Raw genomic sequence first — 19,081 nt, 5'->3', positions numbered from 1 at the left:
CTAAAATTAAAAAAATTAAAAAAAATAAAATCAGGGTGCCTAGGTGGCTCAGTCAGTTAAAGCGTCCAACTTAGGCTCAGGTCATGATCTCAGAGTTTGTGGGTTTGAGCCCCACATTGGGCTCTGTGCTGACAGCTCAGAGTCTGGAGCCTGCTTAGGATTCTGTGTCTCCCTCGCTTTCTGCCCCTCCCCCACTCATGCTCTCATCCTCTCTCTCTCTCTCTCTCTCTCTCTCTCTCTCTCTCAAAAATGAATAAACACTAAAAAATAAAATAAAATAAAATAAAATAAAATAAAATAAAATAAAATAAATAAAATCTCCCATTTTTTTTCCTAGACATCTCTGAGAGTAGTTCATTAGCTTCAACACATTTCATCCTAGAAGTTTTTTCCACTCATTCTCCCCTCTCCTGCCCTTCACCTTTGCCAAATGCAAAAGCAGAAAAAATGGTACAAAAACTATGAGAATCTCAACATTTCACTTTAACCTCCTTTCTCTTTACCTAATCTTTATTGACAAAAATTCCAGGTTATCTACCAAGATAAAAGATCCTCTCTCCTAATCCTCCAGGAGTGCAAATAATATGCATTTCATATACAAAATGTGAAAGGATTTTTTATTCACTCCATCTATTAAATGTATGAGATATTTAATACATTTGGGGAATCTTTAAGTGGTTACATATAAACAGTAATAACTTTTTTTAAAAAAGCTTCAATGAAAGTGAGGAAAACATTGCCTGCTTCAAATAAAATGATCTAAAAGATTATTTTTTAATATACTTTGGTTTACACCAAGCTACACTTAGAAATAAATTTTGAAAATCATTTATAACAGGACACAAAGTATATGAAATGTTATAAACATTTTATTTGTATTTCTTTGGATCTACAGAAATAAAAAGTCAATCTACTTTTTTTTTTTTAAACAAGCCTTTCCTCAGTAATGGCAAGGTTTGTTCTGCAAACTCATTTAATAGTTTTTCCATTGTGTCAACAGCCTTTCAGTGACACAAGTGGCTCATACCTATTTTTAAAACAGGTTTTACAGCATGCTGAGATAGATTTCTGAATTGGACATCTGAAAAAGTACACTCACTCAGAGACACCCAAATTTCATACAACAAGAATAAGTCAACAAACGATTTCATGAATAATTAAGATGATTCTAACAGTCCAGAAACACAGGTTTACAGTCTCTATCATATTGATAGTTCATGCTGTTTTTAATGCTACATTATGACACTAAAGTTAATTTACAGACAAAAAGAGGGGCATAGAAAGCTTACTGGGTACCTTGAATTGAGAATCTTAATCTTTTTTGATCAACTGATCTCAGAGAAGGATGGGTATTAAGATATAGAAATAATCCAATTATAAACCACAGAGCTAACTGCAGACATAACATTTAAATATCAGTATAGACAGTTACTCTGAGCTAATTCTCTCCTTAACACTGCTTTAATCATTATACCTTGTCAAAACACCTGAAAATACTTTACTATGTCAAGGACAACGCAAAATGCATTTATGATGCTAATGCCCAGGGTAGAGAAAAAGGACGACTACAAAGAGATCGTATGTTGAGTACACCTTTATAAAATCTCACTATCACAAATATAGTAATGCCCAAGGGTATTCTTTGTAGCTTAAAAAAAAGGGGGGGGGGAGGTTTTTAACCATTCCCTATGTTAGAACAAAACCCAATCTATCAAAGACTAGGGGCGCCTGGGTGGCCCAGTCAGTTAAGCGTCTGACTTCAGCTTAGGTCATGATCTCATGGTTGGAGAGTTGAGCCCCGTGTTGGACTCTGTGCTGACAGCTAAGAGCCTGGAGCCTGCTTTGGATTCTGTGTCTTCCTCTCTCTCTCTTTGCCCCTCTGTGTGCCCCTCTGGCTCACACTCTGTCTTTCTCTCTCTCAAAAATAAACATTAAAAAAATGTTAAAAAAAAAAAAAAAAAAACCCAGTCTATCAAACACTACAAATGTTATAAGGAACTTCTCTCATTATTCTGAAACAAACTTCTCTGCTTTACCATGGTTCTCACCATGCTCCAAAACAACTCATTCATGCCCACCCCTGACGCTTCGCCTGTGCTGTTATTCTCATTCCTTTTCTCCACTCAACCATCCTCTTCAATCAGTTAGAATCCTACTTACTCTAAAATGAAGCTTCTTACAAGTGTTCACTTGGACAAAAAGTGCTGAAGCTTGATGTCTCTTTCAGACTGGTCTGTACTAATAAATCTGGTATTTAAATAAAAATGAAAAGCAGTATAGCCACATGTCATTTGATTACATGTAAACACTGTAAAGGAAAAAAACAGATGCATCTTTCTTCCTTTGTGTCTCTAAATACCCAGTACTTTAAAATAGGCGTAGAGGAAGTAGAGCAGAGAAAAAGCAATGACTAAGCATCAGGAGAATTGGGTTCTAGATCCAAGTTCTGACGCTAAATGAGATGTGCTTTTGAATTAGTTACTGAGTTCTCTGGGCCTTAGTTTCTCACTAGTGCCATCTAGCCAAACATTCCACAACTCAATAAAAACTAAACAACTAACAATTCTAATAATGTACAGGAGTTTCTCTGCATTCCTTTACTAACTCACCCCAAAACACGACCATTAGTTAAACCAGTGTTACATAAATGGAACTTAACGTAATAAAACCTTTAGACAAAATGGAACATGGGTTATTTTTAAAAGGCAGTTTATGCAAATCTCCTCAGACCCTGATTTCATTATTAGTCTGTTCAACAACCTTGTATCACTGTCTACTGCCTTTATAAACCTATCTAGACCCTCTACCCTTTAGAATTAGACTTTTTAAAATCTCACCCTAACCAACTTACCAACATTACTGCTATCATCTTCTCATACACCCTATTTCATTCATTCATTCCTTTATTCATGCACTCATTTATTTATTTACAACCAGGTTGGTTAGCATATAGTGCAATAATGATTTCAGGAGTAGAATCCAGTGATTCATCCCCTACATATAACACCCAGTGCTCATCACAAGTGTCCTCCTTAATGCCCCTTGCCCATTTAGCCCATCCTCTCACCCACAACCCCTCCAGCAACTCTGTCTGTTCTCCATATTTAAGAGTCTTTTACATGGGGCACCTGGGTGGCTCAGTCGGTTAAGTGTCAGACTCTCGATTTCAGCTCAGGTCATGATCTCACCGCTTGAGGGATCGAGCCCCGTGTTGGGCTCCAAACTGACAGTATGAAGCTTGCTTGGGATCCTCTCTCTCTCTGCTCTCCCCTGCTTATTCTTCCTCTCTCTCTCAAAACAAACAAATAAACTTAAAAAAGAGTCTCTTATGTTTTGTCGCCCTCTCTGTTTTTATATTATTTTTGCTTCCCTTATGTTCATCTGTTTTCATACATCTTGTTTCAACCATACCATATTTTCCTACACTTTTCCACCTCTGTGTCAAAATTAACACTTCTCTTTACAAAACAAGGGGGATTTCCAGAAGGCATCCTAAATTCCACTTTCTCTACAAGTTTCTCCCAAATTTCTCCACTAAAGATTTCTCATCCTGTTCTGTGTTCCCATTATACTTAGTGTATACTCTGTGTACTTGCTGATATGTGGCCCCGTCCCATCTATAAATTTTTTGAGAGCAGTCCAATGTTGTCATTATCTCTGAATTCTCATAATAGCTTTTTTGTATATATTAAACACAATGTTTACCAACCAAATGTAAAAACTGCTAATGAAAGCACACCCACAGATGAGTCCATTTAAGGACCACAATTGAAAATTCTACCCATCAAACTCCTGCACTACTGTGACACGTGCATAAATACAGAAACATACTCTTTCCTAACACTAAGAGGTATAAAAATATTGTGAAGTATAATAAATATGGCTTATTTACTGACATATCACTCAATCAACAAATATATAAATATTTGTAGATTTAAAAAGTATAAAGTAAAGGAGTTAAAGTCAAACCTGCCAACTCTAGTCTAACTTCATTCTTAAATGCTAAAATTAAATATAACTCAGTGACTTCCTCCACAGCTAAAATAAGCCTTTTTTTTTTTTTTTTTTTTTTTGCTTCAGAAACTAGGAACAAAGCTGTTCTGACCTTAGAAAGGCAATGAATGCTAAAGTTCAAGTCAAAATTTGCTACACTGGTAGCAAAGTTGGGAAGACAATGAAACTCTGGTAGAAGGAACATGGTATGGGCTGAAGGAAATCTACCAGCTTCAAGGCAGCTACTTTCTAATCATGGGACCCACAGATTGTTAAAATTTCCTGCAAAATTTTAAATCTGGAATGAGGATACGATTTCAAAGAAATGTTGTGAAGAATAAATACCACACACTACATGTTTAAAGTTGTTTTCAATCTTAGGACAGAAAAATGAAATGGAAAATAAGGTCTAATAAAAAGGGCTATACATTTCCTCTTTTACCAGTTCATAAAAAGAATATTTGTTTTTTTTTTTTTAATTTTTTTAACATTTATTTATTTTTGAGACAGAGACACCATGAACAGGGGGAAGGTCAGAGAGAGAGGGCGACACAGAATCTGAAACAGGATCCAGGCTCTGAGCTGTCAGCACAGAGCCTGACGTGGGGCTCGAACTCACGGACCGTGAGATCATGACCTGAGCTGAAGTCGATACTTAACCAACTGAGCCACCCAGGTGCCCCTAAAAAGAATATTTGTAATTCTTATTTCCCTGCATGGAACCAGTGCATAGTCTGTATATTTGAGGCTGGAAGATAACACCTAATCTAAGAAGGAAAATTTTAAGCATGTAACTCTCTAAATCTGTATTTACAAAAACATTTTGTGCTACTGTGAAATCCAAGAGAATCCCTAGAGTGATAGTTTTAATACTACCCACAAAGACCTCTTTGGAACTTCCTGATGGGTACAACCAACCCACCCTGTATGTCCCTTAATGCAACATTGTAAATTTCAGGGTTTCTTAACCTTAGCATATACCCACATCATCTCTATTTCTTGAGCATTTGGGGGGCTTTTCTTTTTTTTTTTTTAAAGTACTTAATATTTTTGACTGTTGTGCCACTTAGAAAAAATCAATGAGATACAGTCTAAATGGCTTAACTTCCTCATTTACTCACAAGAAATTTTTACCATCAAGCAATCAGGCGCCACTCAAATATAGACATGTTGGGGTGCCTGGGTGTCTTAGTCAGTTAAGCATCTGACTTCAGCTCAGGTCATGATCTAGTAGTGCTTTGTGAGTTCCAGCCCCGCATTGGGCTCTGTGCTGCCCGCTCAGAGCCTGGAGCTGCTTCGGATTCTGTGTCTCCCTCTCTTCTGCCCCTCCCCCGCTCACACTCTGTCTCTATCTCTCCTTCAAAAATAAATAAACATTAAAAAAAAATTTTAAATATAGATATGTTATTACTGGCCTCTAGTAGAAACATTCACTAAATAAATGGCCCAGGTACTCTTTATCAAAATAATAATGCACTAAATGATATTCAAATGGTTTAAAGATTTAATAGATCTTAAAAATGATTTTACTTAGAGATTAAAATAGTTAACTATACCTCATCAAAAATGCTATGAATACAATTTGAAAATCATTAGAGATATTTAATCTGATCATTTAATAAAAATACTTATTTACTGAATACCTACTACTAATACTGTACTATTCTAGGCACTGAGGATACAAAAGTGAACACCAAACAAGGTCTCTGCCCTGATTAAACTTACACTGCAAAGAGAAAAGACAGAAAATGAACAAACAAGATAACGTGGTGTTGAAGAAGTGCCATAAAAGAAATGAACAGGGAAATATGATTGGGACAGGGTGGGAAACTTTTGAAAAGAATGGTCAAGAAATCCCAGTGAGATGACATGTGAATTGAGATCTTAGGGACGATAACAGCCAACTATATGAAGAATTGAGGGAGGACACCCTGAGCAGAGGGAGGAGCAAACACAAAGACCTTGAGGTGGGAATGAGCTTGGTATTTCTAAGGAACAGAAAGGAAGCCAATGTGACACAAGTGACAGTGATTCAAGATGATGTATTAAAGGGAGGTAGGGGTCATGGGATCCCAGGCACCATAGCAAATAATTTTATTACAAAGATAGGAAGTCACTGAAGTGATTTGAGAATGCAGTAATATTCTATTTTGCAAAGACCACTCTGACAACTCTATAGAGAACAGACTGGACTGAAGAGCTAGAGTGGAAGCAGTGATGCTAGTTAGATGCTAGTTAAGAAAGTCTTAATCCCATGTAGAAGATAACAACATATTGGGCTCAGGTGCAATCAGGAGAGATGGCACTAAGTGGGCAGTTCTGAGTTTTATTTATGGGTAAAATCTACAAGACCTGGAAACGGACTAGGATGAAGCAGGTTGGGGAAAGGGATTAGAAAGAAGAATCTAGATTTTTGCCTTGAACCATTTTCTGAGATGGACACACACTAAAAAAAAGTTTATGAGAGTAAATACAAAAATTTCAGACCTGTTAAAGTGACTAGACATTAAAATAAAGAAGTCAAACAGGTAGTTGGAGAGATGGGTCTGAAGCTGGAGGAGACCAAGAAGGATAGAGATATGGATTTGGGAACCATAAACACATTGTCAATATTTAAAATCAGAGGTGGATTATACAGATATATGCATTTGTCAAAAGTGAACAAATGCATACTTAATTGAAAGATGTGCCTTTCAAAGATCACTTCAATATAGATCATGTGACTGACTTATAACAGCCACTGTTATTAGCAGCCAAACCAAATCTAATGGATACTGTTGGGCATACTTTTGGTTCACTCTTCTTTTCCAACAAAACTTTGTAAACACTGCTCTGGTGTCTTCTGGCTATTGACTGCAATTGAGGAGTCTGCAGTCAGCTAAATTTTTGTCCCTGCTTCTATAGGTCATGTTCTCTTTTTGTCCAGGATGCCAAAATAATTCTCTCATTTTTAAAGTTAGTTATTTCTAAGGTACAGTCAATTTTAATCATTTCATAAATTCTCCCCCCTGGAATTCAGTGTCGTTCAACCTGAAAATGCAGGTTTTATTTCAGAATATTTCTGAGTAATTGTTTCTTTTCCATTTGTTGTAATCTCTGTCAGGGATACACGCTATTCTTATCCAGGACAGTCTTTTCGTGGTCATTTCTTTCCTTTATTTCTTTCCTGTGGCATATCTGTAGAGCTGCCATGCCTTTTTTTTTTTTTTTTTTTTTTTAAATCTTGATGGTGTTTAACATGGGGAGGGCTGTGCTAAGCTCCTACTTATTCTGATATCCAATAGGTTCTGCTTAACAACTTCAACACCGTTCTCACTGTAGCTGGGATCATTTTTATTTCTGTGTTGACATATGCAGGCATAGACAGACAGACAGACACACACACACGCATGCACGCACAGACACACACACACACACACACACACACAGTCTTCAATTTGAGAACTGGATACTGCTTTTCATCTATTTTTCTATAACCCAAAGATGCAGGAAATGGGGTACTTCTGAATGCTGAAATTTCATTAGGTATCTTGTATGAGGATCTATCCCTCCAGTCAGAAGGCTATTACACCTTCGTGGGCTTTGGCTCTTGTCCTTTACCAAAGCGTAATTAAAATGGCAATGTTCCCTGACTCTGTGAGGCTCAGCATCAGTATGAAGATTCTTCCTTGACTTTTCGCTCCCTACGCACCTCTTAGCTCTGCCTCCAGGGGCAGTATTATTGAGCTTGCTTACTGTTTTGTAGGCCTTGTCTTCCTTAGTCTGGCTTCTGGGATTTGCAGCGGGAATTACCAACCTCATCTGACACACCTTTTAGCTTCTCATTCTTTCCTTGGCCTCTAGTTTTTTTAAGTATTTGGCATAAGTTCACACATACCCCTCTTTTGTCCTCTTCTATTTCAATTTTTGCCCTCTCCTCTTCCCACCCACTTTTTCCTTCTTTTTTTGGTTTTAGTGAAGAAAAGGTCTGTGATCCTACTTCATTTTTATTCAGAAACTCTACCCTTACTTTTTTTCAACATTTATGTTTTAAGTACTAAACGTAATCTTTTAAGTTACTGACACAACTGAAAAGTAAAATTTAATTATTCTAAGATAGAGTTGTTAAATGTAAAAAAAATAAATAAAAGACAACAGACTCCAAATAGAGTCACTTGTGCTAAACCCCATGTCAGCAAACCAAGACTTAATACCTAACCTAACTGCAGCTTCAACTCTTCCCAGGAATGTCATCTTAAACCAGTGAATCTGGAATTTCCTGGTCAGCACTAGTGAGGTAGTCTGTCTAACAGACCCCTTCTGACCCCCAAAGAAAGATGAATTAATCTGCTCTTTCCTTGTCCCTACTCCTTCTGCCTATAAAAGTGTTCCATTTTGTTCAGCTTTTTGGAGCTCCTTTCTATTTGCTAAACGGGATGCTGCCCAATTCATGAATTATTGAATAAAGCCAAATGGATCTTTAAATTTACTCGGTTGTATTTTATTTTTTAATAAAACTAACAACAGCTGCATTTTTACTTCTGTTATTCCTAACAGAAGGAAGTACAGAGAAGACACCCAGTTTCACTTCTTCTTTTCAATTCAAGACACTCAACAGAAAATATGGGACCATAAATTAAGCTTTTCTGTGAACATGTAATAAGTACCTCCAAGAAAAAAAAATAAAATGCATTTTCCCTTCTCAAATTGACTCCTCTTTTACCATCTATTCAATCTCCTATGCACACAAGGAACGCTAGAAACTTTTTTGCCTTCTCCCTTTCCCACCACCACTAGTTTTTTATATGTGACACATAGGAACCATTCAGTAAACATGAAGGAGTAAATAAATATAGTCTACTTTGTCATGCTGCCAACACATCTCTCCTATAACCCTTCCGGGCCCATTATCAGGTCTGGTGCAAGTAAGTCACCATCATCTATTACCAAGAACACTCTAACAGTCTCTTACTACTTCTTCATTTTCTTTTTTTTTATTAAAAAAAATTTTTTTTAATGTTTATTTATTTTTGAGAGAGACAGAGAAAGAATGCGAGTGGGTTAGGGGCAGAGAGAGAGGGAGACACAGAAGCAGAAGCAGGCTCCAGGCTCTGAGCTGTCAGCACAGAGCCCGACACGGAGCTCGAACCCATGGACTGCGAGATCATGACCTGAGCCGAAGTTGGACGCTTAACTGACTGAGACACCCAGGTGCCCCACTACTTCTTCATTTTCTGAACTCCTGACCTCCTCATGTCTATCTCCTCTTCAAAAATATCTAATGATTTCCCATTGCCTAAGAAAAGAGTTTAATCAGGGGCGTCTGGGTGGCTCAGTTGGTTAAGCATCTGACTCAGGCATGACCAGTTTCGGCTCAGGTCATGATCTCATGTTTTGCAGTTTTGAGCCCCACATCAGGCTCTGCACTGACAGTGTTGAGCTGCTCAGGATTCTCCCTCTCTCCTTCTCTCTCTCTGCCCTTCCCTTGCTCACGTGCTCTTTCTCAAAATAAATAAATAAATAAACTTAAAAAAAAAAAAAAGCTTAATTAGTATAGTAGACAACCCCCCCCTTTTTCACAACCTGATCATAGATTTATTGCCTTTACAATCAGTAGCAGCTATCTTCTTCCACACACGACCTCTCAGCTACCCTCTCCAATTTACCATTCATATACATATCCTACAATCTAGCCATGTGGGTTTCTGAATGTACCATACATTTTCATGCTTGCCTTCCAGTCCTGGTCATATTTCCTCTGTATAAAATAATTTTTATCAGGGAGCTTGGGTGGCTCAGTTGGTTAAGTGTCCGATTCTTGATTTCGGCTCAGGTTATGATCTCACAGTTCATGAGGTTGAGCCCCGAATCGGGCTCTGAGCTGACAATACCAAGCTTACTTGGTATTCTCTCTCTTTGCCTCTCTCCCATTCTCTCTCTCTCTCAAAATAAACATTTTTTTTAATTAAAAATAAAATAAAATAACTTTATCCCTGTTCTGACCTATTTGACAAGACACATTGGATTCTTCTAGGCCAAGTTCATCAGGAAATTAAATTTTGAGAACATACAAGCAGTAGCATTCAAATGACTTAGTTAGAGAGTAATTTTATAGTTACGTATTTTAAACTACTAGAAAAAAAAAAAGGCTAATTAAACACGGCATTGAACTTTACTCCTTTACGCTATGTAACTGAGGGGTGCCTGGGAGCTCAGTCAGTTAAGGGTCAACTCTTGATTTTGGCTCAGGTCATGACCTCACAGTTTGTGAGTTTGAGCCCCAACCTGGGCTCTGCTCTGACAGCACAGAGCCTACTTGGGATTCTCTCTCTCCTCTCTCTGCCTCTCCCTCACTCATGCTCCTGTGTGCACACTCTTTCTCTCTCAAAATAAATAAACTTAAAAAATATATAATATATAAGGGAAATTACAGCAAAGGCATACATATATATGCACAGGTAAATAGAAAACAAAAATAAAAATGAAGCTTTAAATAAGATGTATGACTAGTAACTAACCTTGCAGATCTGAGAAAGCAGAACATGATAGTGGACAAAAGAGAACATCAACCCAATTTATACCATAAAAATCAACAAAAGCTTCAAGGACTGTGGCCCAGGTTCCACTGGAAGTAGGAGTAAAGGTGGGGCTGAAAGGAGGTCTAGTTAAAAGCTATTAAAGCAGCAGATGTGCATTCTCACTCCATACTGTAATAGTGACTATTTCTCCATGCCCCTGTAGATCACCAAGTCACATGTGTATCTAAAGACAGGTAAATACAATATCAACTAAAAATGTTGAAAGTATTTGCCCCTGGGAAAGGGAAAATGTGGGGAAGGTGTTCTAGGGTTGTTATTTTTCCTAAACTTTGTATAACCATCTCTTTGTGATATTTTGATTCATAGTAAGAAATGTAGTTGACCCTTGAACTCAGCGGTTGGAGTACAGACCCCCCTGCAAAGTCAAAAATCCACACGTAACTTCTGACTTCCCTAAAACTCAACTACTAATAGGCTATTGTTGACTAGAAGCCTTACTGATAACATAAACAGCCAATTAACACATATCTTGTATATGTATTATTATGTATTATTACCCTACAGTAAAGTAAGCTAGAGAAAGAAAATGTTATTAAGAAAATGATAAGGAAGAAAAAAATACATCTGCAGTACTACACTGTACTTATGGGAAAAAAATCTGCATATAACTGGACTCACAGCGCTCAAACCCCTGTTTTTGAAAGGTCAACCATGTTTGGTCTTCATTCTTATTACAGACACAGAGCTCCTAAAACCCTCTGAATTTCCTATGGGGAGAATGCTAAAGGGGTCTTTTGTTATGTTAATAAGGTGACTTTCGGAAAGCACCTGAACAAGGACACTCTTTGCCAGTGGAGTCAAAGAGATTGGAACTTTCAGTCCTAGTACTCCCTACCCTTCCCTCAACCTCCTGGGGGCAGAGAACAGCTGGAGATGGAGTTCAGTGATTCAGTCAACTGTGTCTATATAATAAAGCCTCCATAAAAAACAAAAGTTCAGGATTTGGAAAGCTTCCAGGTTGGAGACCATGTGGAGATCTGGGGACAGTTAAGTGTGCGCAGACAGCATGGAAGCTCTAGGTCCCTTTCCCCGTATCATGTCCTCTATGAATCTGCTGTATCTGTCTCTTCTAAGTTACATCTTTTTGTAATAAACCAGTAATCTAGTAGGTAAAATGTTTCTCTGAGTAGTGTGAACTGCTCTAGCAAATTAACTGACCTCCAGGAGGGGGTGGTGGGAACCTCCAATCTATATGTTAAGTCAAAAGCCCAGGGGATTGTCTGGACTTGTGAATGACATCTGAGGCAGGGGGAGGGGCAGTCTTGCATGACTGAGTCCTTACCTGGTAGGATGTGATGTTATCTCCAGAAAGATAGTGTCAGAATTGAGTTGAATTATAGGACACCCAGCTGATGCTGGAGAATTGCTTGGTGGCGGGGGAAAAACACACACATTGGAATTGGTACCAGAATTATACTCTTAAGACATGTATCTGTGGAACTCTGATAAAAATTACAACTTGAACCAAGTTTTAGATTTCAATTTCCAAAGTTATAGCTTCAGTAAACTGGAATCCTAGTATTCATAAACATGATTCAATTATGTAAGTATATTCCAAAACATTCATTTAACATATCAGACAGCCACCTCTTTCTTACCTAATAGTCTTAATTATTCTCAGATTCTGTTATTTGCAAATTTGCCTGCTAGTTAATTGTTACTTGCAAGGTCAAAATACTCATAGTACTTTCCCTAATCATTTCCAGACACACAGAGACTAGCAAAAAACTTGAGATGTCTGATGTGAAGGTTTCCAGAAGAGGTCAAACAAGATGATGGTCTGTCTTCTTAAGACAGCTTTCACACTATCTTTTTTTAATCTTTTTTAAACCTTTTTTGTGGACTATTTTGTGACCTTTTTTTGCATGTTTTGCTTTTTATTGATTTTTTTTATTTAAAATGGCCCCCAAGGGTAGTGTTGAAGTGCTGTCTAGTGTTCCTAATGCAAGAAGGCTTTGATGTGCCTTATGAAGAAAATGTGTGTTAGGTAAGTTTCATTTTCATATTAGTTACAGGGCTATTGGCCATGAATTCAATGTTAGCAAACCAACACTAAGTAAATAAGGTGTCTGTAAACAGCAACACATATGAAACAAGGTTAGGTACTGATCAGCTGATGAAAATGCTGTGACCAGTGGCTCATAGGAGCTTAACCTTGTATTTCCATAGGAGCTTTGCTTCAATGTTCACTAATTCAGTGTTTGCTGCCACCTTATAGAACACAACTACTATGAATAACAGGAATCAACTGTAATTGGAGTTACTGACTGGGCTCATTCTAAGAAGGCAGATGGAGGGTTAATATGGTGAAGTAGAAATGAGAACCAATTTGTGTTCCTGGGCTTCTTTGTCCTATAGTTACAGTGGCCAATTTAAAATTAGTATTTATGGCTTTAAATGTAACCAGAGTACTTTTTAGGGGCAAGTGAACTATTCAGGGAAACCAAGTCATTTTTAAAATGATGAACATATTGCTGGTCTGCAAATCTATTTTAGGTAAAACCGTTATTAATATGTCCAGATCATCACTTCAGATTAATAAAAATAAAATTTGGGGGCTTTGCTCCATATTACTACTAACTACCACACCAAGAGGCCTAATCTGCCTGGAAATTCAGGAATGCAACACAATTTCACAGCCACTAAACTTACATTCTTCTAATCTGAGGGAAATTCCTACATATCAGGAAAAAACAAATACTTCAATTTCTAGCCCATTCAAATCTGTATCACAGAGAAAAGTACTTTATAAACATGCTACAACTACTACTTAAACCAGAATCATGAGCTCAATTTCATGAGCTTTTCATTTTTGCCTAATCTTTTCAACAATAAAAACCATAGTAGGGGGGCACCTGGGTGGCTCAGCTGGTTGAGCATCTGACTCTTGATTTTGGCTCAGGTCATGATCTCACAGTTGTGAGTCCTGTGTCGGGCTCTACACTGACAGCGTGGAGCCTCCTTGGGATTCTCTCTCTTTTCTCTCTTTCCCTCTCTCTCTCTCTGTCTCTTTCTGCTCCTCCTCTGCTCGCACATGTTCTCTCTCTCTCTTAAAAATAAATAAAATTTTTTAAAAAAGACCACAGTAGGTGCTCAATCACTACAACTATTCCATTTCTCTTCTCTCCTTCACAGCAAAGTTTTGCTATCTTCTCCAATTTCTCTACCTTCTCTCTTCAATCCAATCATGCTTTTACTCCCCACACTCTATTGAAAACTCTCCTTAAGGATACCAATGACTTCTACTCTAGTTGCCAAATCCAATGATCAGGTCTTGGGGCACCTGGAGGCTCAGTTGGTTGAGCGTCCAACTCTTGGTTTCGGCTCAGGTCATGATCTCATGGTTCGTGGGTTCAAGCCCCGTGTCAGGCTCTGCACTGGCAGCACAGAGCCTGCTTAGGATTCTCTGTCCCCCTCTTTCTCTGCCCCCTCTCACTTGTGCTCTCTCTCTCTCAAATTAATAAACATTAAAAGATAAAAAAAATAATAAATCCAATGATCAGGTCTCAGTTGCTCATCATACTCAACATACCAGCAGTATACAATGCAGCCAATTATGTTCCCTCCTCTTGGAAGACTTTATTCACTTAGCTTCTAGGAAACCTGTCTTGGGTTTGCTCTTAACTTTCTGGCTATTCCTTCTCACCTTTTTTGCTGGCTCTCTTCTTCTCCCTAAGCTCAGTACTTAGACATCTTCTCTGGCTTTGTTTAGTCCCTTGACGATCACTTCAGGTATCTTGGTTTAAATACCATGTATGTAGATTACAGCTGCAGCCTCACCTGTCCCCTAAATCCACTAGTTTAGAAAAAGTCAGATAAATTTCCTTACCTAAGGACTTCTCAGAGCCTTTAATATATTACTGTGCATTATAAATATCCAAGAGAAGAGTATGTACACAATATGTCTTATACTTATTTAGAACAGAATCCTTTCCTCATGACGCATCTTGTGAGATATACAATTAACTAAGCCACTAAATATACCATACTAAGCTATCTTTCAAGTAGTTCCAACTTTTCACAGCACAAATTAATTATATAAAAATGGGCAAAATTTCCCTCTGAAGAGGTAATGACTGAGTTTGAAGTTTTCAAGGCAGCTCACTCCATTAGAAGAGAGTTTGCCTCAAAATTTTCCTTATGCAGAGAGAAACTGTGTCTTTCTTAAGTTCCATTCACCTGTATTAGTTACCTACTTTAAATGAGCACAAAACTTATTTATCACATCTTCAGCCTTCAAATAAAATAATGTAATAAGTATATGCTGTTGTTAATCATTTTCCAGATTAAATGTGCCCAGCTCCTTCAATGTTCTCCATATAACATGATTTCCATACCTCTCATGATCCAAGGCATCTTCCTCACCAGATAAGATCTAAATAATTCCTAAAATGTAGTTGGCCAAGAAAATAATTTATTTATCCCAAGAGTACAAAATACAGTAGACTTATAACTTCTACTAATTGGGACATGATCATTTGGTCACGCGGCATAAGAATATATTCACTTTTCTTAGCAGCCACGACACTGGTTGACTCAATAATCATTTCTGAAAATAAAGGTGTATTATACACATCCACACATATACATACACATACGTATACAATACATTTAGCTATGTCCACTGAGAAGGCTTAGAAGCAGCGATTCCTTAGTAGCAATAAGCATATCTAGCAACCAAATCTCTAAACACCATTCTACACTAAAAGAAACCAAGGTTCCTTAGAGAAATGTCTGATTCCAGTTGGCACAGAGACAGTACAAGGTGATTCTGGAACATCTTGTGGAGTCAGAAATTAAGAAGGTGCTCAAAGAATGATAGGGACATTGTCAAAAATTAAAGTAAGAATATACTGGTATGGGGCGCCTAGGTGGCTCAGTCGGTTGGGCATCGGACTTCGGCTCAGGTCATGATCTCATGGTTTGTAAGTTCAAGCCCTGCATCGGGCTCTGTGCTGACAGCTCAGAGCCTGGAGCCTGCTTCAGATTCTGTGTCTCCTTCTCTCTCTGCCCCTCCCCAACTTGTGCTCTCTCTGTGTCTCTCAAAAAATAAATAAATGTAAAAAAAAAAAAAAAAAAAAAAAAGAATATACTGGTATGAATGAATGAATGAATAAGAGGGAAACTTCTCTTTATAGCAGGGAGCCAGCTAACACAGAAGAAATTAGAGAATTACAAAAACAAAGTTACCATTTGGCAACAATCTTACTGAGATGTAATTGATACAGAACATTGCATAAGTTTAAGTTGTACATGATTTGATATAATGTGAAGTGATTACCACAATAAGTTCAGTTAACATATATCACCTCAGTTATAATTTTTTCCTTTGTGATGAGAACTTTTTTTAAATGTTTTTTAAAATGTTTTTTAATGTTTATTTATTTTTGAGAGAGAGACAGAGCACGAGCAGCGGAAGGGCAGACAGAGGGAGACACAGAATCTGAAGCAGGCTCCATGCTCTGAGCTGTCAGCACAGAGATGTGGGGCTCGAACTCACAAACTGTGAGATCATGACTTGAGCTGAAGTCGGATGCTTCATTGACTAAGTCACCTAAATGACTTCCCTTTTTTTTTTTAAATGTTTATTTTTGAGAGAGAGAGGGACAGAGTGCAAGCAGGGAAGGGGCAGTGAGAGAGGGAGACACAGAATGTGAAGCAGTCTCCAGGCTCTGAGCTGTCAGCACAGAGTCCGATGTGGGGCTCGAACTCATCAAAAACCTGAGCCGAGATCAAAACCTGAGCCGAAGTCAGATGCTAACCAAATGAGCCACCCAGGCACCGCCCCCCCCCACCCCCCCCCCCCACACACTTTTTTTTTAGTAAGCTCTATACCCAACATGAACTCACAACCCCGGATCAAGAATCGCATGCTCTACTGACTGAGCCAGACAGGTATCTCTGTAAAGAGAACTTTTAAGTAACCATCTTAATAGCTGATTCATGCAAGAATCATCAATAAATATTAAAGCTAATGGGCAAATCTGTGAGTAATAGGATATTTACACAAAGGTTCTCTCCACAGGTATTTTATTAGCTACAAAGAGTGACTTTACCTTGGAGAAACCTGGCAGGTATCACCTTAACTAAATAACCAAAGTTATCATCATCAGTAAAAGGAGAAATTGCAGCATTTGCTTCTTGATATAATGCACTATGAAGAACACACCATTACATCTGTGGTATTCCTGCCCTTATAGAACCAGAATCTAATTTTTGGAGAAAAATCAATCAAATTAAAATGGAAGGATATTCAACAAAATGACATCTCAACACTTAAAAAAAACGTCAATATCAAGAAATACAAACATAGGCTTAAGAAATATTCCAGCTTAAAGGAAACTTAAGAGACATGACACTAAATGCGGCATATGATCCGGGATTTTCTTTTGCTAAGTGGATACTACTGTGACAATTGGTGAAATGTGAATAATACTGGCAGCTAGATAATAGTATTGTATCCATGTTAATTTCCTGATTTTTGATCATTGCACTTTGCTTATGTTGGAGAATCACCTGGTTTTTAGGAAACAAAACTGAGGCATATAGAGAAAAGGAGTATCAGGATTCTAATAAGTCAGGAAAAAGTAATACACGTGTATCTATCAACATAGATAAAAAGGATAAAGCAAATATAGGAAAATTGTAATATACAGTTAATTTTGGCTAAGGATACACAGAAATTCTTTATACTGTTCTTACAACTTTTCCTTCAAACCTGAAATTATGTCAAAAAAGAAAAAAGCTACAATAAGCTTTAATTCAGTTTTAAAATACCTTTTTATGTTAATTTTCTACACACAAACTATCAACTAAATATACATAATGCTTCCTTTTATTTTTTTTAAGTTAATTTTTATTCATTTTGAGAGAGAGCATGAGCAGAGGAGGAGCAGAGAGAGAGAGAGAGAGAGAGAGAGAGAGAATCCCAAAAAGGCTCCATGCTGTCAGCACACAGTCCGATGCGAGACTCTTAACTCATGAACCCATGAGACCATGACCTGAGGCGGTATCAGGAGTCAGACGCCCAGCTGACTGAGCCACTCATGCACCCCAAAGCCTTCCTCTTATAATTAAGTTTATTTTCTCATTAGTGTGGTTGCAGTGGTACAGAATAGGATAAGCACAAGAAAACTATCCCTGTGTTTTAATTTAACAAATTTACAAATCCACCTCCATCAAAAGAAAAAGGTCACTTCAGTTGCCTATGATCAATGAGGAGACAGATTTTTAGATACTCTTCTAATATCTTTTTTTTTTTAATGTTTATTTTTGAGAGAGTGAGAGAGACAAAGGAAGGGCCGGCGGGGGTGGGGGCGGGGGGCGGTGAGAGGTTCCCAAGTGGGCTCCATGCTGACAGCAGAGAGCCCAATGTGGGGATAGAACTCACAAACTGTGAGATCACGATCTGAGCTGAAAGTAAGAGTCAGATGCTTAATGACTGAGCCACCCAGCTGCTCCTCTTCTAATATCTTAAAGCCCATTTCCTCCAGAGATTTTTAACACCATTTAATACTTATTACTTCAAAGGTTAAGTTATAATGACTGCTCAAAATATAAAAGATAACTCTGGATCATACCAGTATTTTTAGTCATCGTTGCAAATATTTTCCAATGATGATAAAAATTGAATTATTATACTTAGAGAAATAAACACTTCTCACTATTGACCCTAGTAATATTCTAGTCATATGTTTCACACTCACACAATTTTTGTCATAAAAACTGGATTTATAAAAGAAGCAAATGCAACTAATTGCTCACCTTTTAACTCATCATACATTCCTACATTTGTTTTAAAGGAAATAGGAATGCTGAGGAACATGAACATAAATACATTTATCCAATCAAAACATACGGTATCCTTTGGTTCTGGCTATGCAAAGCTAATACATTATGAAATCATGGGATTTAATTAAAACAATTAAAAAGTGGTACTTTACATTTAAATTATGACTATAAAAATATACAGGGACTCCCATTTCTTTAAAAAATTTTTTTTCTAATGTTTATTTATGCTTTGAGAGAGAGAGAGAGAGAGAGAGACAGCGAGTACACTAGCAGGGAAGGGGCAGAGAGAAAGAGAGAGACAGACAGACAGACAGACAAAGAATCTGAAGCAGGCTCCAGGCTCTGGGCCTGTCAACACAGAGCCTGACACAGAGCTCAAACTCACAAGATCAAGACCTAAGCCGAAGTCGAATGCTTAACAGATTGAGCCACCCAGGCGCCCCAACAGAGACTTTCATTTCTAACCATGATGAGAATATCAGGGGCCACATTAATCTTCCCATCTTAAATACCAAAAACATGGACAAAAGAGTAAAAAGTTTTCAGATACTGTACAACAGGCAGCACAATCTCTGAAAGAGGAAACAAAAGTAAGCCCTCTAATTTCTCTAGTGTTCTGTCCATAGAGTTTCCAGGACGCAGCACTAAGATGGGAAAACCAGAGCCAGAGAGACTCCCCAAATTGAGAAAACAATTGGGCACCTGGTTGGCTCAGTTGG

The 19,081-nt window shown here is 37.8% G+C and overlaps 1 protein-coding gene across 3 annotated transcripts in view; it reads right to left on the bottom strand.

The window, feature by feature from the left end:
* Window positions 1–19,081, bottom strand: part of PHTF2 (putative homeodomain transcription factor 2) — a 126,263-nt gene that overhangs the window by 96,040 nt on the left and 11,142 nt on the right. The window contains exon 1 of one of the 3 annotated variants that reach the window (XM_042965221.1): window positions 11,854–11,887. The exons of the other annotated variants lie outside the window; for them this stretch is intronic. The gene's annotated coding sequence lies outside the window, so the exon portion shown is untranslated. Of the gene's footprint in view, window positions 1–11,853; window positions 11,888–19,081 lie in introns of those variants that run through there. 3 annotated transcript variants of the gene reach the window in all.

This window comes from Panthera tigris, chromosome A2 (genome assembly GCF_018350195.1).
Source record: "Panthera tigris isolate Pti1 chromosome A2, P.tigris_Pti1_mat1.1, whole genome shotgun sequence".
NCBI lineage: Eukaryota > Metazoa > Chordata > Mammalia > Carnivora > Felidae > Panthera > Panthera tigris.
Note: the sequence above shows the minus strand (reverse complement) of the source record. Positions and strands in the feature narration are given on the sequence as shown.